The sequence below is a fragment of the Manis javanica genome, chromosome 14 (genome assembly GCF_040802235.1).
Source record: "Manis javanica isolate MJ-LG chromosome 14, MJ_LKY, whole genome shotgun sequence".
Lineage (NCBI taxonomy): Eukaryota > Metazoa > Chordata > Mammalia > Pholidota > Manidae > Manis > Manis javanica.
In genome coordinates this window covers 57,034,927-57,062,523 of record NC_133169.1, presented here as the reverse complement: position 1 = coordinate 57,062,523, position 27,597 = coordinate 57,034,927, and the positions used below count along the sequence as shown (strand labels likewise).

General features: G+C 40.9%; 1 protein-coding gene across 2 annotated transcripts in view; it reads left to right on the top strand.

Moving 5' to 3' along the window:
• MARCHF3 (membrane associated ring-CH-type finger 3) overlaps positions 1–27,597 on the top strand; it is a 133,947-nt gene that overhangs the window by 26,763 nt on the left and 79,587 nt on the right. The window lies entirely within an intron of this gene.

The window sequence follows — 27,597 nt, the reverse complement described above, 5'->3', positions numbered from 1 at the left end:
AACCAGTGTTAACAATTTTTATGTATCCTTCTAGCAGTTTGTATGCATATTCAAATATAAATGGAAACCTATTATACATACTCTGGTGCACCCTGATTTTTGAGCAATTTAAGTAGCTTATCCTAGATATCTTTCTATCATCTCACAGTTTTTTTTTTCTTACTGGCTCTGTACTATCCCACTGTGTAAATAAAACAGTTCCCTGTTGATGAACATTTGAATGACTTCCATTTTCTTATTAGTAATGGCAGTGCTGCAGTGAAGGTTCTACTGCATTCGTTATAGGGTTTTTTTGCTAATACCTCTCGCTGATGGGATTCAAGATCCTGGATCCATCCCCAGCTAGGGAGGAGAAAGTGCTCCAACCCCTCTTGAAACTGCCACCAGCATGCCCTCTTCCCTCTTTCCTGTTGTCTTTGTACGCAACTCTTCATAACTCAATCTGCTTAAACTAGGGTCCCCACTGAAATGCCTCTATGGACAAGTGGATAACTTAAATGTGTGAAGCTGTAGTGCATGAGAGAATAGGAAATGATGAAACTCCTGAGGCCTGAAGATGCTGAAATTCCAAAAAGAAATGTAAATACTCATGGTTTTCAGACTTTAGATACCAGCTGATGATAACAATCTGCAAATTTAAACAAATATGCACCCACAAGGCCCTTTATGCAAAGTTTTTCTTCACCCTGTAAGGTCTGCTGTCTCTCATCTCCATCCTTCAGGGGGCCCAGCTTAAATTCCTCCTTTCCAGATTGTTCCAGTCTCCCCTCCCCCTTGCTGCCTTAGGACTGTATTTATGCCTCTGTTTATCACATATCACATTCTGCCTTCCACTGCAGTAACCGTAGTAGGCTGCAAAGGCTGGGTCTTTGAGTTTCTCTGTCCATCTGTCCTTAGCATATACTTCCATATAGTGGATTCTCAGTAAATGTTTTTATTGGGAGAAGGATGGGGAGAAACAGAACCTTGTTTTAAATCACAGCTATTCAAAGTGGACACTGTATGTTGTGGTCATGGTATTCAGTGGACAGTGGAACAAAAACCTAACAGTAGTTCTGTACAAACAATCTATAAGAATATCACTGACTTTAGGGGAGTCCTTTTTCTGTGTGTTATGTCCAGTTGGAGTAATAAAGATTGCTTAATTCATTCATAGACGTCTTCACTTATTTCTTCATTTATAGAAAATACCAATACAGGACAGTCTTGAATTCTCAGTCTGAAATAATTTCTTGACCCCAGTGACTCTGCAAGCAGTGACATCCAGGCAGTTAGACTCTAGGCGAAGTGGGAACACATCCAGCACCCAAAAAATAAATTGCACCTTCATGTCAGAATGTCAGATGCTCTCTATGAAGAGCAAGCTTGTAAACATCCTAAATGAGTCACCCCATGTGCGGTAGCATGCTGGTGCACCGGCTGTATTGATTTATGTACTGGAGGTTGATTTAAACTATGTGCCCAAGATTAACTGAGTGCCTGGCTTCTGAGCGCTACCAGACAGTTTAGAAGAAGGCCTCCAGATCTGAATGTAGATGGGAAGGTATTCAGCTGTCTTGAAGTCTGCCTGTCTTAATCACTGAGTATTTTACACTGAGATTTTGTTTTCAAGTTGGGTATATTGAGGTATAATTCACAAGCAGTAAAAATCATTCTTTTTCATATGCAGTAATATTTTAATAAATGCTTACAGTTGTGCAACTACCACCACAATGAAGATACAGAATCGTGCCATCACTCCCAAAAATCCTCTTGTGCCCTTTTGGAGTCAACTCTTCCTTCCATCCCCAGCCCCTGGCCACTACTGATCAGTCTGCCTTTTCCAGGATATATAGAAATGGAATCCTTATGGTATGTAGCCTTTTGAGTCTGTTTTTTTTCCACATACCATAATGCACTTGAGATCCATCTATGTTGTTACATGACCAGTGATTAGTTCCTTTTGATTGCTGAGCAGTATTCCACTGTAGGATATACTACATTTATCTCTTAACCAGTTGAAGGACATTTGGGTTGTTTCCAGATTTGGGTCATTATGCATAAGTTCACTATAAATATTCACATACTATTTTTTTGTGTCAACATATGTTTTCATTTCTCTTTCATAAATACCTAAGCCTGAGATTGCTGGGTTGAATGACAGGTATAGGCTTAATTCTTATAAGTAACTGTGGAATTATTTTCCAAAGGGGTGATTCTATTTTGCATTCCTATAATATTCACTGAGAAAGGTCTAGGACTAAGGTTACATCTACACCATTTGAGATCATTTCAATAGGATTATCTATTTCAGGTAGATTGAAAGTCACTTTAAAGGTATTGATTGGGTTGCTCCACCTCAGCTATGGTTTCATTGAGAGTATGGGAGAGAAGTGGAATAGAGATGTTGACCCCATCTCAGTGAGTTAAACTTTTTATTTATATCCAGAACATTTTTTTTTTCTGCCTGAAAATGATTAAAGTGAGTGTTTGGCTGCTTGGCAAGACTCTGCCCTGATATTTAGGGGAGATTACAGCAGCTTTGAAGATAAGCTCAGAAAATCCAGGGGGCCACAGAGTAATTTCCCAGGTCCTTCAGGCTGTTGCCAGTGTTGTGGTGTGGATGGGATCTGATGATTTCAAGTCTGGGAACCTGATGATGGCACATCTTTTAAGGATGGTATTTCCAAGTTTTATTCAAATTCTAATTGTAATAACTAATTTATTTTAGTTCTTCACCTAAATGCTTTCAGATTCTGAGCATGGAGATAACATTGCTCCTAAGGCTTCCTATCATCTAGATTTCATATGGTGGAAACAGGGGGTTATGGATTTGACCTCCACACCTGGCCTTGGAACCTTAGCTCTAATCAGGAGAGATGTACCTGTGTGCCTTCCGGCTGCAGCTGCAGTCAGCACCTTTGTACTCTGCAGGAAGATCAGTTCAAAGTCTGACTTGGAGGCCTCGTCCTCCTGTGGCTTGTGTGGGTCACAGTGGTCTGCTTTCGAATCAGCTGGGCATCAAAAACAGGAAGGAAAAAAAATAGGTGATGTGTGGACCTCTCATGCCCCTTTGTAACCTTTAGAGTTCTGGGGCAACCATAAGGGCACCCTAACCTGGAAATCCGGCCAGTAGCCTTCAGGAACCAGTTACTTGTAGGACTTCAGTAGGAATGACCAGAAAGATCCTGACTAAGGAACACTCTCAACCAAGGGCACTATACTCCATGGGGGTTTTGTACTTTTCTCACAAGCCACTTGAACAAAATGAAAAGGAGATGGGAAAGCAAATGGAAAATGATTAACTTTTGCCTGATTTTGCTGCAGGGGCTTGTCCTTTCAGTGCCTGCCTATCAACGGCAGAGCTCCAAGCTCCCCACCCTTCCCTGAGCTGTGTCATCAGAGGTGCTCCGGAAGGCTCTGCAGCATCAGTAGGAATATATTGTGCTTCGGGCCGATTTGACATTCTTATGGATGCATTTGGACAGAGTGGTAAAGAACAATAAATATGATACCTGTGGTATCTAGAGGAAGAGGTTGGTTTCGTTTCCAAAACCAAATTTGACAGCAGATGAACTTTTTAAGGCTGAGCTGTCAGAATGTGAGAGTAGAATAGAAGCTGGCGAAGGGGCGTGGGGAGGAGAAGCAGGCAGACAATCCCAGATTTTGAGTGTACCCTATACCCTCAGGCACCCAGCAGGTTTGTAACTCTTCACTGGGCATTAACTAAGTCCACAGAATGGCTTTTCCTTTTACTGTCCTGTAAGTCCTTTCCCCAGAGCTGCCAGCATTTACTTTGTATATTCCATGTGGCCTGAAGAAGATCCCAAAGGCAGACCCTATACATTAATTGCGAGAGGCAGCAAGGACATGGAAATATCTTTGGGAACTCTTTCTTACTAGGCATATGACGAGTTCACAAAGCTAGACATTTCATTAGGCCAAGGAATACATTTGCCAAGGAAATGAATACAGGAAATGAGAAGAAAACCCAGTAGTAGGAGAAGCTATCATGCTGCTCAACTTTACTCATAAGGCAAGTTGATGTTACTGCAGAAGACACCAAGGATCATAGCGTAATATAACAGGAAGCAGTTGAGAACTATCATTGGTCTGTGTTAAGTGTTGTAACTACTATATGCATGCTAGTGCTAGCAGTAGAACATCCCCTCCTCCCCGTGTATTACACTTCATGGTTTGCTACATCAGCGTGGTACTAAACACACCACAGATCTCATTCCTCGGCCTAGGGAAGGGGTCAAGATGAATCTGTGGCCCAGCTTGTCCGGTATTTGGTCCATTTTTACAGTTGAATTTGCAGGGGACTGGTACCCACACACTGACAAGATCCACAGCATCTCAGGGAGCGGAAAGCATTACTAAATTGTTTTTTAAAACTTCCTTTGCTTTCTGACAGAGGACAGTTCTGACATTTCCAAATTGTCTTGCTGCTTGAGCCTCTGAATTATCATTTGAAATTGTTCCTTAGTCCTGTTATTACAGGCTTTTTTCTTCTCCCCTGAAGCGTATTGGTGATATTGCTGTAAGTGACTTACATTTAAAAAAAAATCTCCTCCACCTACATAAAAAACACTTCTCTTTCATGCCTGAGGGAATGAATGTTCTCGAAGAACTTATTTTTCTCCTTTTAAGTTTTTGTTAAAATGATACATTGTAATAAAATAGCACAGAAATGCTTTTATCGGAAAGTCACCGTTCCCCACCCTCCCCTGCCCCACCCTTCCTTGCCCCACAAGGCTCTAGTTTTAGTCAGGAGTTGGTGGGTTGGGAGTGGGCTCCAAATGCCTGAGGGGAGGGCTTTACTCCAGAGTGTCAGCAGAGAGTTTCTGTATATCCCTCACCCAGCTTCTCTTAATGTTACTATCTTACATACAGTACAATTTCCAGGCAATTTTCAAATTTCTTTGTAGTTGTAGAGGCCTCTGCACATAGTATCCACACTAGTGAGGGTGAGGATTTAATAATGTGGGTAACTGTTGAACCACCGTGTTGCGTACTTGAAACCAATGTAAGATTGTATAGAAACGATACTTCAGTTAAAAAAAAAGAGTCCTCTGCTGGTTGCCCACGAGTACAATTGTGGATTTCTAGCACAGTACATGGGCCCAAGGCAGGGGACAGCGAAGAGTGTGACGGGCTCCCACAGGCCCTGTGTGCCTTAGGCAGACTTCAGTGAGCTTCTGTCTTTTCACTCCACTTTGAAATCCCAGCCTCTGTTGCAGCTGCCCAATGAGCCTGGCGTTTTACTAGTATATTGTCAGGCAGCTTACCCTCACACTCCTGCTTTCCCAAAGTTTTCTCCTATGTGTTCTAGGTTCTTATATTCTCTCTATCAGTCATGGTTCTTGAAAGAAACACACAGATCGATGTAGAGACCCATGTAAAAGACAGAGGACAGAGGATAGGGATAAGGATAGAGATAGAGACAGAGAGATAGATCTGTGTTAAGAAATTGGCTCACATGATTGTGGGGACGGGTGAATACAAAATCCATAGGTCAGGCAGACAGGCTAGAAATTCAGATAAATTCAGACACTGCCTGAGTCCCAAATCCATAGGGCAGGCCAGCAGGCTGGAAACTCAGGCAGGCTTTCTATGTTAGAACCTTGAGGCAGAATTCCTTCTTCTCGGGGAAACCTCAGTTTTTGCTCTGAAAGCCTTCACTGATTTAAATGAGTCCCTCATCCCCCTGCCCCCAATGCATTATAGAGAGTAATGTTTGCTTGAAATCGAATATCGTAAATGGCAATCACTTTACAAAATACCTTCACAGCAATTTTACACTAGCATTTGCCAAGCTGGGCATCATAGCCTACCCAAGTTGACACATAAAATGAGCCGTCCTCTGCTCTGTTCTGTGTGCCATCCTTTCCTTGACCTCCAGAAATTTGTTGAAATCTTTCTTTTTTCCCTGATGTTCTTTTCCAGTTGCTTCACTGGTATGTCACTCCCACTTGTAGCATCATTTTATTAGCATCTAGGGAGACACATGCTTTACTCATTCCACTATCTTCTTCTAGTAAAAACCAAAGTTCATTTTTAAAGGGAAGCTAATTGCTCACACAAGTACATCTCCTAAACAATGGCATGTCACCCAAGATTAGCAGCTCTTTTGAGATTGTTTTTTTTAAAAGGCATCACATGAGTTAGCTCAAATTTATTTGCTTTACATATTACTCTGGACAGGTTTGCCAATGTTGATTCTTAGGTATCTGTTGCACTGTACTTATTTAGAATTTTTCAAATATTCAGTTTATTTCATCTGACCTAGTTAAATGAAATTGTTTATTTTCCTACTTGTTTCCTACTTGTCCAATGTTGAAATATTTGAAAAATCTTCATAATATGAATTCTCAGCTTTCTAATCTGTTACCTTAATTTTTAAAATCATAAACAAAGGTCTTTGAGGGCTTATTCACCTTTAATAATTCACAACACTTAGAACAGTGCTTTGTCCAAAGTAGGCACTCAAAAAAATATTTTTAATAGGCTTAAGTTTTCCAAAAAATGCTTTAGTTTTGTGTAATACTGGCATAATTTAATATGATACTTTAGAGATTTCAAATGCTTAATTTCTGACATTTCACTCACTGCTCACATTTGATGCTACTTACGAAGTAGGAAAATGGCCATTTTTAGTCTCATTTTGCAGGAAGGGTAATTGGGCTCTGTCTGAAATGGTAAATAATTTGCCAAGGTTCTGTACCTTACATTTTCTGTATCTGCTTGATTCTAGGTGTTCCAACTCTGCTCTTTATTTTGCATATGTTACAGTAGACTATACATATCCCTGGGGACATTAAACAATGAGCATATTTCTATAAACGTAGTACTGTTAGATATACTTCTGAAGGACCCACATTGAGGGGCATGTTCTGCAATGATCTAAATTAAAAACTCTCTTTTCTTTTGTAAGAAGGTAAGTTTCTTTGTTTTGTCAGTCCACCTCCTTGTGTGTTCTGTACCCATGGAGAGTCATGCGTGACAAATGCTCTCAAAGTCAAGCTCTCTCCCAGCAAAAATGTGTTTAAGAATCAAAAACCACTGATATCCATTTAGCTGTTGATGGACGTTAGGTTATTTCCATATCTTAGCTATTGTAAAGAATGCTGCAACAAACATAGGAGTAGAATTACTGGGTCATGTGATATTTCTATTTTTAATTTGTTGAGGAACATCCATACTGTTCTACATAGTAGCTACAGCAGTTTACATTCCCACCAATACCACACGAGGGTCCCCTTTTCTCCACATCCTCAGCAACACTTATCATTTCTTCTCTTTTTGGTAATTGCCATTCTGACCAGTATCTCATAGTGGTTCTGATTTGCATTTCTCTGATGATTAGTGATAGTGAGCATTTTTCATGTGTCTTTTGGCCACCTATATATGTTTTTTGGAAAAATGTCTATTCAGGTCTTCTGACCATTTTTAAATCAATTATTTGGTTTTGGGTGTTGACTTGTTTGAGTTCTTTATATATTTTGGATATCAAATCTTTATCAGATATATCATTTGTGAATATATTCTCCTATATAGTAGCTTGCCTTTTTGTTTTGTTGATGGTTTCCTTTCTGTGTAAAAGCATTTTAGTTTGATCTAATCCCATTTGTTTATTTTTGCTTTTGTTCCCTTTGCTTGGGGAGATGTATCCAAAAAAAAATTCTAAGGCCTATGTCCCAGAGTTGACTGCCTGTCTTCTTTTAGGAGTTTTATGATTCCAGATCTTATATTTATATATTTGGTCCATTTTGAGTTTATTTTTGTATATGGTATTAAAACAATAATCCAGTTTCATTCTTTTGCATGAAGCTGTCCAGTTGTCCCAGCATCATTTATTGAAGAGACTGTCTTTTACCCATTGTATATTCCTGCCTCTTTTGTTGTAGATTAACTGATCATATAAGCATGGGTTTACTTTTGGGCTCTCTCTTCTGTTCCACTAAACTATGTATCTATTTTTTGTGCCAGTACCATGCAGTTTTGATTATTATAGCTTTGTAGTATAGTTTGAAATCAGGGAGTATAATACCTCCAAGTGTGTTCTTCTTTCTCAAGACTACTTTAGCTATTTGGGGTCTTTTGTCATTCCATACAAATTTTAGGATTATTTGTTCTAGTTCTGTAAAAAATGCCATTGGTGTATTGATAATGATTACATTGAATCTATAGATTGCTTTGAGTAGTATGAACATTTAAACAATATTAATTCTTCCAATCCACGAACACAGTATATTTTTCCTTTTATTTGTGTCATCTTCAATATCCTCTATTAATGTCTTACAGTTTTCAGAACACAGATTTTTTAACTCCTTGGTTAAATTTACTACTCGGTATTTTATTATTTTTGGTGCAATTGTAAATGGGATAGTTTTCTTAATTTTTCTTTCTGCCAGTTCATTTTAGTAGAAACACAACACATACCTGTGTATTGATTTTATATGCTGCAACTTTATTGAGTAGATGAATGGCTAAAGAAGATGTGGTTATATATATATATAATGGACTATCACTTAGCCATAAAAAAAGAATGAAATCTTGCCATTTGTGACAACATGGATGTACCTGGGGGTATTATTCTAAATGAAATAAGTCAGACAGAGCAAGACAAATACCATATGACTCCACTTATATGACTCCACTAATGAACAAACAAAAGAGAAATAAACTCATAAACACAGAGTACAGGCTAGAGGTTGCCAGAAGGGAGTGGATAGGGCTGTAGGCAAAATAGAGGAAGGGGATTAGGAGGTATAAACTTCCAGTTCTTAAATAAGTCACAGGGATGAAATTTATAGTAAGGGGAATATTGTCAATATATTTACTCAATATATATAGTCAATATGTAATAACTCTGTATGCTGACAGATGGTAACTACACTTACCATGGTGAGCATTTCGTAATGTATGTAAATTCAAATCACTGTGTTGTACACCTGAAACTATTATGTATCAACTATGCTTTAATAAAAAAACACTGATAAATAAGACAGAAGGATTCAATGTACCACACCACCTGGGGAATATAGTTAGTAATGTTGTAACAGCTTAGTATGGTGACAGATGAAAGCTAGATGTATCTTGGTGATCACTTCATTGAGTCACTATGTTATACACCTAAAACTAATACAATATTGTATGTCAACTATACTTAAATAAAAATTGTCTTCTGAACTAGAGCATCCCCACAACCACCACCAAAAATTCATCCATACAAAAAATTCAATCTCTATTGTTAGTAAAAAAATACCAACTTAAACCTGTCACAAAACTTACTAACAGCAATCAGAGCTGCAACCCTTTCCTTCCCATACCTCCCAAAACACACCTTTTAAAAAATCAGATTGTGGTTTCATTAAATAACTAGATGAAAAAGAGGGATAACTCGGTTAAAAAAAAAAAAAACACCATTTCAATATAAATACAGGCTCACTGTCACCAATATTGACACCTTCTTTTTTTAAAGAAATACCATATGTCTTAATTTAATATGAAACATATGCCACAAAAGCCAAGAGTGGTCCCCAAAGACAAAATCATATCATTCATGGCCATCCACCATTGCTCTGAATTAACTTTGTCCCACTACTCCCTGGGGGTGAAAAGAGGGAGAGTGTCCTTGCCAAACACTCTCCACCTGCAGTTTTCCAATTTTTCTTTATTCCTCTTTTTTTCAAGGCTGCTTCTGAGACTTCTCTCCTGCCCTCCCTGCCCCTGCCTTTCCCCTGGACTCACACGCACACTGTCAGTTTAAGAGCCTAACTAATCTTTGCTGCAAATTATATATTATCCAGACCAATTTCAATCCAGGTCTCATACTATTCCATTTAGTTTGCCAGAGGTTTAAAGGCTTCAACAATCCTTCAAGTATTTCCTGTTCTCTGTCCTCTTCCTCAGTGCATAGGAGCATCCTTTGGGCCTGGGAGTCATAGTCTTGGGTCTGGGACTTGGCCCGCAGGGACCTGTGAATTCCCAGAAGTGAAGGTGGAATAATGTGAACATAAGTGCATTTTCTTAGGGAGTGGCTTTCTAGTTTCCCTCAGTTCCCAAAAGCGACCTGTGACCCAAGAATGTTTAAGAAGCAAGGCTGGCTCTCAGAGGCCCTGCGCTCTCACCAGCTCCTTCTGTTTATTCTTGAAGCCTGGGCTGGGCTCTGGCCTCGGCCTTCGTCCTGCAGGCCTGGGAGCAAGCAGCCTGTCTCCCATCTGCTTCCTCTGTCAGCCTCCCCCAATCTGCTGGGCTTGGCCTCCTGCACTTTCTCTCCAGTCTGCTGCCCCTTGGCTGGACCCAACCTCTGCTTGGCATTTCTTCTCCCTTCCACATATCCCTGTCCTGGTGTAGAGCATGTTCCTGTTCTATTTACTTCCCAAGGACTGTTCCTGTAGTTTGATTTATCCTAGAGTTTCTTTTCTGAATATAAGAGACTCACTGGCAGTTTTCCTCAAGCCCCCACTCCCTCGTTAGTGCCCCTGACCCATCCCAGAGCCACCCTCCTTGAGGGTGACACATTCCCTTCTCAGAGAATCGCATCACTCAGGGAATTGCACCCCCACACCCTGAGAAATCCTGGCATTGTCTTGCCTCCCAAACCCCTACAACTGCAGGATCCCCACACTAACATGGTATCATATCCCCCCACCCAAGTCCCAGCTAGAATCCGCAGCAGGTCCCAAGTAGGTTTTACAGTAGCAGCTTCTACATTTTCTGGTTAATTTTTTAATGCTAGCATGTAAAAATGGCCAACACCAATTAAGTATGAAAAACATAAAGGAAGCTGGACGTAGATAAAAGATAAGAATAAAACAAAGGAACGTAGACTTCCAGTGCTTTTCTTTGGTTTGGGTCTTTGCTTAGGCCTCTTCTAAGAGAACCCCTTGCATCCTGTGTCCTGATTTGCCACCCGTGAAGTGTCTGACATGCGGAGGCACCCAGTTGGGAAGAAAGTTGAAGGATCTAGCTCCTCCACCATGTGAGCCCCAGTGGGCTGACTGTTGTGAATCAGGTTGGCAGCGGGGGTGGGCTTGGAGCCCTGAGCACACTGCCGTTCCAGTCCAAAGTTACCTGCCCACGAGGTCTACGTTCTGAGCCTGCTGACACTTCCGACAGCATTGCTGGTACCTGAACAAGAAAATTCAAGCCCTGCCACATTTGGATCTGTCCTAAGTCGCAGCTCTGAGCTGCTGTTGCAGTTTCTGATACACGATCCTGAGCTGAGGAAGTGACCAGCCTGTGACCCCACAGACACACAGGAAAGCCTGGTCGTGGGCGGCAGAGGGCTGTTCCTGTCCTCAGGCAGGGATGGGGCGCTACGGCCTTGCCAGGTCACTTGCCCATCCATCCCTTCTCTCCTGTCCCAAGGCTAACTTTTCAGGAGGAATCATCTGTTCCTTCATTACTGAAAAATAAGCAGCTCTCCTGGGAAGCCAAAGCCAGCTCCCTCCTGGGACCCATGAGAGCTGCTGGTGCTGCATGCGCCATCCAACTATATGATTCCTCCACATGTTTGTTCATCCAGTGCTCTTCCTGCAGAGGGAAGATAATGAAAGCATGCAGAGCCCACTCCACAAGAAGCCTTTTTCACAGTTAAGAATCATCAACTAGACTTTGCACAGAATTTTACAGCCCATTGCTACTAGGTATCTCACTCAGTTTAATCTGCCTAAAGAGCCTAGAGGAGGAGAAAAATTATGTTCAGTGTTTAGTTGGCTGTGTGAATCTGGTGCCAAGAGCAGCCTAAATCCGTGTGTACACAGAGGAAATTTCCACCCATCACACAGCACATCAAGTTATGACTGTAACCCCACATCCCTCCACGTACCACAGTGCCTACAGGCACTACCACTCCTTCCTACATTTTAAGGAACTAAAACAACACAAAATGTTGGGGCCCAGAGGGGCACCTGGGTCAGGATTAGTTGTAAAGTCCATAGTATCCTCAGACAGATGAGTCATTTTGTCTTTCATCAAAGGAGTCACCCTAATATAGGGCCTTGTGGGAGATAAAGGGATTCTTGGTGGTCACTAAGCCAGGTTAGCGGTGTGACAAAGCCAATTCAGAACAAAGCGTATACACACCCCACTCCACCCCCTACTTTCTGAGGGCATTCTGTGTGCCAGGTGCTCCACTTGTATGCACTCAGAGCATTTCCATGAAGGCATATTTAGCCCATGTCACAGATGACAAAATCGAGAGTAGAGAGTTAATGCCCCAGGTATCACAGTCATCTGGCAGACCAAGGTGGAACCCCAGCCTTCTGATGCCAGGAGCCCTTGCTTATCCTACCACACCATGCTATTGTGGCAGTGCATCAGATCCTGGAACTGTACATTAGAATCATGTGGGCCCTCTTAAAATTAGTCTGTCCAAACCTCTTGGGGGCAGGGGCCCAGGCCACCTAGGAAAGAATTGCCATGCACTCAGCTTCCTCTCCAGCACCAAGAGACCAGCCTGCCTCACCATCATCCCAGGGCCCAGCATGGGCCACAGCAAAACCACTAGCTCCCCTGCTTTTCCTTCCCCGCACCTGCCCTCGAGTTGGAGCAGTTCACTACAGTTCATCCAGCTCAGGGCTCAGCCATGGAGAGATTGGAGGTGATTGTGGAGCACTGAGCAGGCAGGCTTCAATGGAATGTAGGGTGAGGGGGTGTCACTGAGGGTGGGAAGGCAGGTTGACAGGAGAGGAACAGGGAGAACTGGCATCCAGCACAGTGATTGCTGAATTAGCCCTGTGGAGGTAAAAATGGCTAGGTTTTAAAATTAGTGCAAGCAGAAGGTTTTGTTGTTAACAAAAATGAGTAAATGAAGAGGAGTACTGTGTTTAGAAAAGGAAAGTACTGAGATCATGCTGTATAGGCTGAGTCTGAGGTGTACTAAATCTTGATGAGGAGATGTCTGTTGCCAAGTGAAAATGTGTCATGAGAGACTGCAAAACTTGCTTAGTTTCCCAAATGCATGGAGAAGTGATGTGAACACTCTGAAGAAGGTGAGGAAGTTTAATAGCAAGAACAGCACTGCCCAGGTCCTTCTAAAGCATTCAGCTGACACTGTGTGTGTGTGTGTGTGTGACATTTCTCTCACTCAAAAACATTATGCTAAGTAAAAAGAAAACAGACACAAAAGGCCACATATTGTATGATTCCAATTCTAAGAAATGTCCACAAGAGGCAATTCCATAGAGACAGAAAGCAAATTAGTGGCTGCCAGGGGCTTGGAGAAGAGAGTTATGGGGAGTGACCGCTGATGGGTATGAAATTTTTGGGGAGGATGATGACAGTGTTCTAAAATCACCTATGGCAATAGTCACACAACTCTAGGACTCTAGTAAAACATACTTTAAATGAGTGCGTTGTAGGGCCTACGAATTACATCTTGATTAAAAATATGGATATATACATATATCCTACTCAAATTGTCATTATTTAGTTGACTGAAAATAAAATCCAAACAAGAAACAAATTCCACATCTTAGCCAACATTTAACTCAAGTATATGTGGTCTCCTTGACTCCTTATGCAGAGAAAAACAATACCTCTTTATTCAGCTCCCTTTCATAGGTGACCTTAAATATCAGTGCGAGAAGCAGAAACCTGCAGTTTAAAGAATAACTAGATTTTCTGTCTAAAGACCCACATTGATTTACAGGAGAGAAAAAGCCATGGTCTTTTGCTGCCTTGTTTGTTCACTGTGAGAACCATGCTTACTTCACCTCTATTTAAATACAGGTTCTTATATTTAGGAATTGAAAAAATGGGATAGAAAAAGAGAGATTGAACACAGGTTCTTTCTCTGAGATTTGAACTAAAATATGAATTTGATCTTGGTCCACCATTTTTAAACCTGAAAAAGTACAAATGTTTGGATGGGTCACCAGGTTTCCCCATTATTGGGCTGTCCTTGTAATATATTGGAACTAGGTATTGAAAAATGTGAGATAGCCTGACACTTAGAAAGGCACAATCTATCAAGTTGACTTTCAAGGAAAGTGTTAACAAAAGCAGAAAGTACTGTTTGGAAACAGCCTTAGATATTACATGGAAAACCTTGAGAATACTCCAGTATAAGGATTCTAAATACTGTAGTAGTTAACTAATGCTTTCTTTAAATATAAAGTTAAAATGAGCATTCCTGGCAGCCAATGAAAAACTAAGCTTCACTCCAAACATAATATTTAATACTGTCCACACTTTAGTACTGTTTCTCTTGGCTTAGGTATCAGCTGTGCTATTTTCTTTTGTTGTTGTTTTAAGAAAAAAGGTTGGAAAATTCTCCATTTGCTGGTATGGCTAGAGGAAAATTCTGTGCATGCCTAAGCATAGATCTAAACGAAACATGTATACAACACCTTCAGTTTGAAGAGAACACTGTTTCCCAAGGCCTACAAAGTACATTAACATTCCACATCCATTTCTCTAATGTATTTATAGAGAAGCATGAGGACTTTTTCTCCACATACAATTCTTAGATCTGAGTGGGATGTAATTCTTAAAGGCCTCAAAAGTCTTGTCTTCTAAACTGTGCTTTTGCATGGCTTTCTCCATCAAACTCTCAGAGGCAATGCTGTCCAGGAAACAGACTGAGGGCCTCAGATGCTCACATGACAGAGTAGCTGATCTCTGAATGGATCCAGATTTACCTGGTGTTTCGCACAGTGTTACTTGACAGAGTAAAAGGCAATGTAGGGTCCCTCAATTAGGAAAAAGCCCCTTCTGAGCAGCCTTTCTTCCTAACTGGATAGGAACTATCCAAAGAAATCCTGGAAGCCATCATTTGTTCATGCTGGAGGCTGATACTGCCCCACAGAAGCACGTTCAATGCAAGAAGACACGCAGCAAGCTGTGGATTTTCTGCAGATTCAGCAGAGTACTGCACACTAACAACCAGCTTGAAGAATGCTGAAGTCATGTGTCCATGGACACTAGAACAATTCTTTGTGCAGCTCAAAGCTTGACTGGTAGCTTAAGGGAGAAAGTTGCATGCAGCTCTCACTGCCCACCCTTGATTTTTAGTTTGGGGCCATGGATAGCTCATTTCAAATCCACAGGTAGTCTAAAGCCAATTGCAGCCTCTCTTTCAACCACTTCCTTCACTAAACCTTTCAGTAGAGATGCTAACTAGCAGTGAAACTGAGACTATTAATTTCACCTCTCCTGCATATCCTGCATCTGCCTGACTGGGCCAGAAGATGATTCTGGGTGTTCCCCAAATGAAAACCCAGTTCACAAACTAGCTGATGGGCCACAAGCCCACCCAGCCACACAGGCTGTGTCTTACATAGTCTGTAATTCAGTGTCTTTTAAAACATTTGAATGAGTTGCAAACATTTAAAACTCAAGAAATTCCACATAAAATCTACATTTCTGATTTCCCTTAAATTTCTGAAGAGCTGGTCATCCAGGGCCCCCATTCTCCGTGACGATGTGGTGAGACCAAGGGGTAAGTTAGCCCTTCTGACTGCATGTGGCTCCCTTCCTGGCTGCCAGCCCACTTCCTTTGCCTACTGCTGTGTAGGCATTGGGGCTTGGGAGCCCCATCCAGAGAAGGAGTCCAGAAGAGGAGAGATTCGCTTTCCTTGCAGATGTCCATGGTGGCACAGTCCTTGCCGGTATGAAATTTCATGTAGTAATAAACAAGATTATCATAAGCACGCCAGAGTCCTGAATTCAGAGACAGGTAAAATGAGCTCAGTGAGGATACAGCATTTCACTTTCATCTCTAATAAGGAATAAAGACTATTTCAAACAAAGAGAGTTATAAGGAAAAGCACACTTAAATGAAAGACAGGTCACCTGAGTTTTATATGCAATTCCCCTCCCTCCAATGGTACTAGCTTAGTTTCCTTACTTGCATGATGGAACTGTTAGTAAGCACCCTCTGTCATCTCCTCCAGCATTCATCCATTTAATGACATTTATAGAGTGGTTGACTTGGAAGTTTTAGAGTCTTACATAGATCTGCACTTATGACTTCATTTTTCTCAACTATAAAGTATGGATCATAAAAAATACCATAATAAAGCCTGGGAGACTATCTACTTGATCATTATGAGCTTTTTGTTATTATTGTTATTATTATTACTGAGTACCAGATGTTTGCCAAGCTTTGTGCTAACCTTGGGAACATGAGATTTCATTTAGAAGAGTTCCTTATCAGCTGTCTAAATCAGAAGTCCTGGACCTTTAGGGGGGCATCCCACTGATATTTTTGAAGGAGAGCCATGACCCGCTCCCCAGAAAAATGTACACCTGCAATCATTGGCATGACATCCCAGGGATTTGGGAGCCCTTGAAGCCCACCCAGGGCATGCTGCATTAATTCCTTACTGGGTTGGTCACATAAGATGTGGAAGCAGTGGTTCCGGAAAAGATGGAGCTATAGGTGGGAACAGACGGTAGTTCTGTGTGAGGTCAAGGGGCTGAGGTACGCAGAGGTGGAGTGGGCAGGAAGGGAGTTTTTAATGAAGACATTTTTTTTTTGGTCAGATAAGAAAGGTATTCTATAACAAGTAATGTAGTCAGAGCTAGCATTCTGTCTATTATGTGCATAATTGTAGCTACTCTGACATGTTAAGTTCTGGAATTATCTTCTCTCCTATGATCCTTTTCAGTTAATTTTCTAAATTGCTATCTATCATCTCAGGTATGAAAAGAAATCTCAGTATTTGTTAAGCTAGACCCTTGCTTTTGCATAGGGCTGATTTGGCTTATTGCTCTTTCCTCTGTATTCCAGTCTTTTCCGAGTCTCCAACCTGCAGTTCCCAATAAGCACATAACTAATTGCACAGGAGATGTGATTATCTGTTGGTGGCCCAGATGGAGCTAGTCACTCTGTGCCACCTCTGTCCTTAACCCTCTTTGACCTTTAGTCTGGATGCAACACTTTATCGCATTCTCTCCAAACAAATGTGCTGCAAAAGTATGGGGAAACAGATAGGTTTACTGAGGGTTTGGGAGGCACAGTGAGAAGAAAATATGCTGAATTTCACACCAAAATTCCCACTAGGTGATCCTCAACTGCCAAAGCTCTTCTCTTTTGAAGGCCACCCCTCATCTCTATTTTACGCCCCCCCCCCCACCTCTTCTCCCTCTTCTATAGCTTGTGGTAACTCAGAGAATGGAGCTCCCTAAGCTTCTGCAATTTTGCTTCTTCATTCCTGTTATTTAATACTGCCCTGAGTTACGAGAAAGCCTCTGTGCTGAGGATGACAATTTTGTTTATAACTTGTAACCAGCCCTCCTTAGTATTTGTGCTATTTGTGGTAAGGTTGGGAGGAAGTTTAAATAACAAATGTGTCCTCCTCTCCTCCCTACCCCCACCACGAATTTCTGCCTCCACTTAATACATCCAAGGCATCCTTGAGGTTAGGACATACACACTCATCTCTCATTTCAGAACAGCTGCACACTGTGTCATTGTATTCATGCAACATGATGTATTTAGCCATTCCTGGACACCTTCTTTATTTCCTTTTCTTTTTTTCCATTACAAACAATGCTACAGTCAAACAAATATTGCACACTTCTGTATGTCTATAGGATAGATTCCAGAGTTTATATTTCTGTGTCATGAATATGTACATTATAACCCTTAGGAACTATTGCTGTCCAGAAATGTATCTTCCAACCAACTGTGCAAAAGAGACTCTGTTTCGGTTTTCCACAAAATTACCTTGTTTTATATCTTTGTTTATTCATGTCCCTCTCTGATTCAGGAAAGGTTTAAGGTGGCTGGCAGTGAAATATAAATTAGAGGTAGATGGGAAGGGAAAGTGGAAAACAAAGATAAAAACAAAATGGACTGGTGAGAAAGGTTATTATAAAAATTCATTCAAAGTCATTTGGTGCCCCAGGCAGCCATCAGGTTTGGCCCTAAGCTTTCCAGCAGCCAGTGCAAAGAGGGGAAACTGACATATTATAGAATCCATGACTGAAAACAATGCATGGCTTAGCAGCCTCAAATAAAGATGTTGTACTGTAAGACAGTGTCCTCATGTGAACTCCAGAGCAACCCCCAACGAATGCCCATTTTTCTCAGAGCCAAACATGTTGTCCAAGAGCAGAGTCCTATCTTCAGGTACACATGTGCTGATCATGTTGGGTGGGGAGCAGCCTGGCCCGGGCTGATAAACACCTCTGCCTCGGAACGTTGCCAAACAGCAGACATTTAGAGCGGGTATTGTCTCTCAAACGCATAGACCCTACTTCCCCCTAAAGTTTCTTGAATTGACTCAGAGGGTGAGACCAGAAGCCAATCCAGGCCAATGTGTGTAAGCCAGGTCAGGAAAACCCTCCTAAAGGGGCATTTCCAGGCACGGCATGTGAGCTGCCTGCAGGGTGAGCAGCCAGAGGGCACGAAGGATGTGCTCTCCGTGCAGCCCTGGGGAGTGGCAGGGATCCCCTGAGAGAGTGAGGAGCCAGGAGCCACTATGCAGACTGCAGACACCGAAGAATGGGCTCTTCAAGGGGCCTGGGGCATGACCTCAGAGAGAGGTGCTGGGCAGCTGAGGGAGCTGGGCTGGGTGGAGAGCCTGGGTTCCCTGCTGTGGAGCTGGCAGAGAGCAGGTGGAGGATGTAAGGAGGCTAGACAGAAAGGAGACTCAGTTACACCAGAAATCACCAAGGGGCTCAGCCTCCTGTTCAAGGGTCAGGCAGTTCTGCAGGGAAACTGGCCAAAGCAGAGGAAGTAGAACTGGACATCAACCAGCAGAGGAGCTAAGAGAGCTGGGCCCGGACCTGAATTTGAAAGGAGGGCAAACTAGCAAGAAAAGAGAGGGACTCCAAGAGTCAGGGCTGGCAACACACAAAACAAAATTGACTGGGTCACCCAAGATTTTGTTCCCAAGCCCCAATGAGTTATGGATAATTTTACCCACAAGATATCCCACCCTGTGGCATGGATGCCCACGTACTGTAGAAGACGTTTGGGGAATGTATCAAAAGCAGGCAGAAAAAGAGTTAAAAGTATGTGGCTCAGCCCCATGAATGCAGAAGGGGGAATTTCTTCCTTTGTCATTCCCTGGATGATGAAGTAGAAAAAAGGCATCCAAGGGGAAGAAAAATCAGATAATGGACATCTGTTGGAAGGATCTTGTTTTGAAAGTCATCCTGGAGAGCCACAAAAGAGAAATAAGGGCCTAAGAACAGTAGGTGGCTCCAAAGGAAATAATGGAAACCAAAAGAGGCGCTGGGACAGGCCTACTGGGGATCTGCTGTGGCAAGGGGAGAAAGTGAGGTACATTTTCCAGTTAGAGAAGACTGATCCAAAAGAGGGGCTTTAATTAAGTGCATCCACATGAAGGTTTGAGTTTTGAATCATCATGAGTTGTAACCAGAACAGATGTTTGGGGTTTTAACTTCACCCACGAAGACCCTGATCCGCTATGTAAAACCTGCTGCCCTTCACATCAATCTGCTAACAGACTCCGCTTTTGCCATTCCTGGGAGGGCGCCTTTCCTGGCTGGTAGCAAGAGCTTCCCAGGTGTCTGGTTTGTTCCATTGGTGAATGTGGCTTATGAGGAAATATGACCCCAGCTTAGGTTCTGGTATAATTCTGGTACAATTTTACCAGAATATTATACAAGTCAAAACATAATTTGAATTTATATATGGGAAAACATGAAAATGTGATGGTTAAGTTTTAGTGTTAGAATACCATATTCTACTTTTAAAAAGGTTTAAGAATGAATATGTTACCCAGATGACATCAGCTGTCACATGTAACTTAAAAAACCTCTATATTAAGATTTTTAAGTCATAGGTAAGAATTTATTGGAATTAAGTAATGCTCAGAATGTAACTGAATATGTAAAAACTTAATAAATGGAGCATAGGTTACAAAGAGACCCATTTCCTTATTGTCTAAATAAGTTCCCATAAATTTAATGTTGTGATCTGAAATCTTGGTCAGGAACTCCCTGAAATCTATTTTTAAGTGAGGTCATCAGATGAACACTGCTAGAAAAGTGCCACCTTTGATCAATGTAATGATTTTGATTTGAAAACCCCCAATTAAGGTTCTTAATCATTTCCTTGGTAACAGTTTTGAACAAAACCCAAGAGCTAGAGTATTATAAAAAGGTTACTTATTTTTCCCTCCACCTTTGATTATCCAGAGAACAATGCCAAGATACAGAGGAAAACAAGGTGCTCTTTTGGCCAAAATAACCAAATTCAGAATTAAAACATATTAGTAAGACTTCTCCCTCCTCGGATGGTGGTTTCTAGGATTCTATTCCCCTCAGTTGGGTGTAGCCTTGACAGAGGATGACAGGAGCCAGGGACTGGACCATTATCCCCAGCAACTAAACCCTCTTGGGAGAAGGAGGGTTCCCCTTCCATTTTTTTCATTCTGGGCCCCACCTTAAAAAAAAGCTTTTGCTTAGTATTATGGATATGAAGTACATATTCCTCTAAGTCATCCTTCAGTCCCTAAATAATGATGAATGGTTTTAAATAATGTATTTTTCTGCCATCACCTTAGGCAGTTTTTGTATAATGATAAGCTACAAAAATACTATGATGTATATTCTAAGAGTGATGACATACTACTTTATAATTGCAACAGAAGCAATAATCTACAAACATTTTTTTCCTAGCACTACTGAATTGGGTGAAGTGATTATAATGCATTTCAGGCAAAAGGGATGTAGGATTGTGGATTATTGCCCCCAACCCTGCCACCTTCTGCCCTCCCGGGATTGTCTGCACTAGCATCTACCAAAGAGAGAGGCTCAGAGGCTGCATGAATCAGCCTTGAGACCTCCAGGCTGCCACATGTGCACGCGCATCCCCTGCAGGTGGAAGAATGACTTCCTGTGGCTGGCCCCACCTCCCAGGAGTCCCAGAGGTGGAATTCCACTGGGTTGCGCTTAGGCCTCCACTCTCCAGGCTGCTGCAGAACGTGTTTGCTTGGTTAGTTTGACCTAGCACACAAACATGTGGACACAGGATAGGCACAACTCCTGTGGCAGCCCCAAGGAATTATACAGGCCAGGTTGTGAAATAGCCCCCATGGTTATTTAGAAGGGCGTTTGGGATTCCCGGGAAGGTTGGTTTTGTTTTTAATTCTGCTCATTGCACAAGTAGAAAACAATGAGTGTAATTACTCACTATTCTCCTCCCTAATATCAGTACTTCTCAAAGGACATACTTGCCATGTGATTCTCCAGGGAGACATGGTGACATTGTATTTGGTCTTCTACCCAGGTACATGGCAAAAATAACTAAATAAAGAGCCTGGGAAAAAACACTGAAATCAGAAGTAAAAGCAAAATGTGCAAATGTGAGATTATGAACAAAGGTATCATTTGTATTCAATATAAAAAGGAGAGAAAATATTTTATAACTAACATGATATGTGATGCAAAGAAATCGGTCTACAATTTTTGCTGGGTACAGAGGGAAATGCAGTATATAAATTATGCAGAGAACAAGTTTTTCTCCATCACCAGAAGATATTTGGAATTCTTCTCTAAATCCTCTGAATTTGCAAGTTTTTTCAGGGTTGCTTTTACATCCTGTCTCAGCATCTAGGGCCTAGATATTGGAACTGTCTTCCCCAAGATCTGGATATTTTTCTCTTTCCCTCCTTTGAACAGGAGGCCAGTGAGAATAAATTGGAGCAAACAGTGGTAAAAGCCTCCCTCTCCTTCCACTTAACATTTTTACAACAGCCCCAAAAGATGAAACCTGCTGGGGATGTGAGTGGATGGTGATAAGGCTGTGCCAGGTGGAAGGAATATGCTGAGGGAGGAGCTAGCATGCAATTAATGAGTGACATCAGTGCCTTTCAAGTTGAATGGCACACCCGAGGGCTTGGGGAGACTAGCAGGAAAGAAGAGAAAGATCCCATCTTATTAACTGACCTAATTGTACCTCCTCCCCAGAACCACAGGTGATTTGTAACAGAACTTCCTTTAATTTCATCAAACCACCTCTCCCAGAAACAAAGCATAGTAGTGATTATGCATTAGTGATTATGAATGAGGAGATACTCTGGCCCTATTCTTACCATTATTTCTTCTAGGAACTTACTCAGGGAAAGCTGACATGAAACTCACTCATGGTTTTTTGGGGTGGCTGTGGGTTTGTGTGTGTGTCGTTTAATTTTAAGCGGTCACACCCTCTGCTCCAGAGTGCAGATCCTACCCTTGTATTCCTAACTCTGCATTATAAATGTTGGCCTCTGTGAAAGCAGCAACAGTAATGGTGGAACCAGCGTGGATAATGGAAGCTTTTGGTCTTGGAAAGAAAAAAATGGAAAGACATGCTCAAAATTGTAGGGCCAGGGAGTCTGGCATTTCTCCTTATATTTCTAGGTGATAGACAAATTGTTAGCTACCACATGTATAATTTATTAGTAATTGCTCTAATTTGCCCCCTCAGTTTCTAAGTTGCCAGTTCACTGAGATCAACTATTTGTACCCATAAAATAGGAATCCTGTGATAATTGAATGAAGTACCTAGCCAGGCAGGGCGATTTCTGTGCAAATGCAGTTATTGCCATTGTAATTTAGAAGTGGGGGAGGAATAACACAGTCAAACGTCTTAGAAGCCCAGTGACTATTATCACTCCCTGGGATGAAATGCTACACACATATTTTCCTCTTGTGGACATATGGATGCTAAGATAATTGGCTCTCCTTTGGGTTAGGTTACAGCCTATCTAAATGAAAATGCTTCCTTCCTCCTTGGAGAACGGTTAAGAGCTGCTGAGGGATAGATGCTGAATTCCCCCTGTGAGTGGTCTAGAAGGACAGAGGGCTCAAGAGTCTGCAAATGAATGTAGAGCAAAGTTGGGTGGCCCAGCAGGGATGTTACAGACAGTGTTGGCATAGAACTTTTGCTTCTTCTTCTCAAAGCAATTCTACTTCTCTCAAAAAATAAGTAGCTGACTCCAGCTATTGTTGTAAAACCTTAAATGCAAAATGTCGTCTTGAGGCAAGCCTGTCAGATTTTCTCTCTGTTCCTGAGTCTCCTCGATTTACCAACAGAAACGTTTTCTGTGTATCTTCTCTACTGAACAGCCAAACAAGCTGAGGTCTCATTCTGTCTGTGTGCCATCAGCAAAACTGTGAACTCCCTTCTGTTTACTGAACTCTGAGATTCTTGCTGATTTGTAAGGGGCAGGAATGCAGCTTAACTTCTGGTTCTCAGGTTTAAGCTTGTGGTCCTGGAAATGGCAGAAAGTAAGAAAATGAAGTTTTTAGCTGGCCTTTGAGAAAACTGGAAGTAGAAGTGACAGAATAAATGTGGATTGCTCAGGATGTTTTGGAAAGTTAACTCTTTTGCCCAACTCAGCTGGCAAACATCCTGAGACTGATAAAATGCCTTTGCAATTCATCAGAATTTAAGTTTGGCTCAATCTGTCAAAGTCACAATGGCATCTCTCAAGAGTACTATTTGGCCACAGGTCAAGTCCATTATCGCAAACACAGTGGATGTTCCTGAACAGCATTCCTAATCACAGCTGGTGTCCACATGCATCGAGCAGGATCAAACACCAAAAAGTATCAGGAAAACAAAGTGATTTAAATGATCTCTGTTAGTTTAATGAAATCAAGACACTTTCCCAAGTGACCAAATGGCATTTGGAAAAATGACTAGAATTCTGGAACCTGAAATTAGTTTGTCAATGACTAAGAATTTAAACCAAATTTGGAAACTATATCTAAGGCCCGTGGCTTCCTTAGGATATTATTAGCATGTTCATGACCATGGAGGAGGACCAGATGAGTCTCCTGGCTTCACACTTGCTTGGTCAGTATTCAGTTAGCAACAGGGCTGGGTGGGGAGCTCATTTATCCTCAACGTGTGGTCTTAGGGCCAGTATCATTAGCATAATCTGGGAGCATATTGGAAAGGCAAATTCATAGCCCCACCCCGGCCTACTGAAGCAACATTTCTGGGGATGGGACCCAGGAATCTGAGTTTTTATAAGCTGTCCTGATTCTGATGTTCACTCAAGTTTGAGAACCACTAGCCTGAGGGTCTCTAGATCAAACTGTCAACTAGCCATGGTTTGTGGTTGTACCTGGTGTCTTTCTTTGTGCAGGTGAAAGAAGTGTGGCCATCACGCTCTCCTCTTTTGGAAGCTAGGTCCCAGCTGCTGAGTTTTTTGCTTACTTTTCTTCAAAGCATTTACTAATATGTGGATTAGAACTATGGGGCACCACACTTGAAATTGACTTAAGATGACACCGTGTTTCTAAACTTGGAACTGTAAGAAGCTCCTCCTAGATACACTTAGACTGTTTTAGTACTTTGGTATTAAGAAGTGACCATACACATAAGTAGTAATATACACTTTCCCTGAATCAGCTCTCTGAACATCTCAGCAATCTGCACTATAACAAAACTCAGAAAGTACACAAAAAATACTTATTATCACTTAGGTATAAATCTTTGTGATCTTGGATTAGGCAATAGTTTCTTGGATATGACACCTAAAGCACAGATAACCAAAGGAAAAACAGACAACTAAAATTAAAAACTTTAGTGCTTCAAAGGACACTATCAAGATGGTGAAAAGATAGTCCACAGAATATTAGAAAGTATTTGCAAATCCTATACTGAAAAGAGGCTATTATTTAGAATATGTATTTTAAAAACTATTACATCTCAACAGTAAAAAATAATAATAACCCAATTAAAAGATAGGCAAAATAATTGAATTGATACTTCTCCAAAGAAGTACAAATGTCTGAAAAGCACACAAAAAGATGCTCAACGTCATATGTCATTAGGGAAATAGAAATCAAAACCACAGTGAGATACCATTTCACACTAGGATGCCTAGAATAAAAGAGATAAACAATAACCAGTGTTGGCAATGATTTGGAGAAACTGGAACCCTCATACATGGCTAGTATGACTATAAAATGGGGCAGCTACTTTGGGAAACAGTCTGGTGGTTCCTCAAAAAGTCAGTTACCATATGATCCAGCAGTTCTACTCCTAGTAATATACTCAGTAGAACTGGAGGCATGAAAACTTATCCATGAATGTTCATAACAGTCTTGTTCATAATAGTCACAAAGTAGAAACAACCCAAAGAGCCATCAACCGATGAATGAATAAACAAAGTGTGCTGCTTTATACAGTAGGATATAATTCACCCATACAAAGGAATGAAGTGCTGATACACGCTACCACATGAATGAACCTTGAAAACATTAAACTAAATGAAAGAAGCCAGCTACAAAGAGTCACATATTGTGTTAATCCATTTATATGAAATACCCAGAATGGATAAAGCCATAAAAACAGAAAGCTGATCCGTGGCTGTCAGGCGCTAGGGGAAGTGGAGAATGAGTGATGGCTAATGGGCTTCTTCGGTGGTGATGAATTAGGTGATGGTGATAGTTTCACAACTTGGTGAAATACTAAAACCACTAAATTGTACACTTAAAAGGGTATATTTTATGGTATGTGAATCTTACCTCAGTTTTTTAAAAACAGGCAGCAAATTGGATTTGGCCTGCAGGGCCACAGATCTCCAATCCCAGTTCTAGGAGAGGAGCAGGTACATGAAAAAGACTGACAAAATGTTGATCCTTGTTGGACTGAATGACATGGTAGGTCATTACACGATCTTTCTACTGTTGTGTATGTTCCAACATATACAAACATATTTCCATAATTTTAAAAAGTATGATTTATACTGAATTAGATATTAGAATCACCAAGGATGGAGCTGGGCATCTGTCATTTTATCAAGTCTCCAGGTGATTCATTCACTTGAAATCAATCAGTCGCTGGTTTGAAAAGCTGTAGTTGGGGACCACTGCGCTACATATATGCTACTGATAATTTGATTATCTGAGAAGGTCAGAGAAAAACAACTCCTATAGGGTGATAAATAGGCAACAGCAAAAAATGAAAGGTTACTGACATCTCACGAGAGAGAGACAGGGAAGAATATGCAAATACAAAAACTTAAAAAGCTCAGTATTTGAGGCCACTTAGTACAGAAGCGAACAGTCCTATGTGCCATAACAAACTACAATCATTACTGTATATAGAAGAGCACAACTTTTGGTATTCTTAAATGGTGTCCTGGAGACATTCAGAGAGGATTAAATTGGGTTCAGTAAATGTTACTTAAGGCATGTGGAGGTAAATATTCATTTTAGAAAATAGCATTTTAAGAATGCTCCAAGTGCTGAAAACTGAAATATCAAGGAAATCTGATTATCCTGGTAAGATAGTTTATCCTTAATAGCTTTAAAGTCTTCTAATTCTTTCTACTTGGCTTTTATAAACAAAAATCTACCTTGCAACTAAGGAAAAACAGGATGTAAACTTCTGGAAACAAGCATCAGATACAGAAAATATTTTGAAGGATAAAAACTGAGATGGAGGAATACTTATATTTTAATGCATACGCTCTTCTAAGCCAGTTTTATTTTTTTAAACTTTATTGGCTGGTCCTGACCTCTCAGGCCACTGCTTTCTTTGTCTGGGAGCATCCTTTTGCCTCACTAAGTAAAACTGTCTTCTAGCCTTCTCAAGAATAAATAAAAATTAAAAACTTTATCAAGGTGTAATTTATATGTAATAAAATATTTTAAGATTATTTGAGTGCCTTTAACAAATGTGTACACACACCCATGTAACTACCATCCCAATCAGCACACAGAATATTTCCACCTCCCCAGAATTTTGTGGCCCTCTGTTGTCAATCTTCCCTGCCTTAACACCCACATTGTCAGAGGAAACTGCTGTGATTTTTGTCACTATTGATTAATTTTGCCTCTAGAATTTCAGGCTCATACTGTCTATATTCTTGTTGTAGCTTCTTTCAGAATGAGATGCATGTGATTAGTAGTTCATTCCATATTATTGCTGAGTAGTACTCATTATATGAATAGAACAAATTTATTTGTCCAGTCACCTGTTGTTTTCTGTTTGGAGCTTTTAGGAATAAAAATGCGCTTTTATAGACATATGTGTTCCTTTATCTTGGTAATGCTGGGCCATATGTTCATGTTAAATATATTTTTAACTTGATAAGAGACTTGTCAGATTCCTGTCCCAAGTAGTTTCTCCATATTATAGTTCCTAGCAATGCACGAGGGTGCCAGTTAAAGCCCATAAACTTGACTCACAAATTAGTACAGAGAAAATTCTCTCATTGGTGTTCATCTTCCATTGTCTCATTAGTTTGTTTACTGACTTAGAAGCTTCACCTTGTATTTATGTAGATTTTTCTCCATATGGTTCCAAACCCTTTTTAGGCTTCAACCAATATTAATCTTGACATACTGTCATTAACAGTATATGTAATATACTGTTAATAAAACTGAAGTTATAAGGATGAAATATTTTTTTCCTAGCAATGATAACTAATAACTGTTTCTAAAACAGCATTTATTTATGTTCCTTTCTCTTAAGTAGGCAGTGACTATGAATGAACTCTTCAATATTGTGGCAATTTTTGTTATTTACCTTTCTGAAAGTTGACTTTCTGTGGAAGTGAGTACCTCTGCTCATAAAAGAGGAGCAGTACAGTTTGATTATGAAGAGACAGTCAGATCAGTGTAAGAACCTTGGCTTCTTCCCATGGGCCCATTCTGTAACATACAGATCCTTGATTTCCT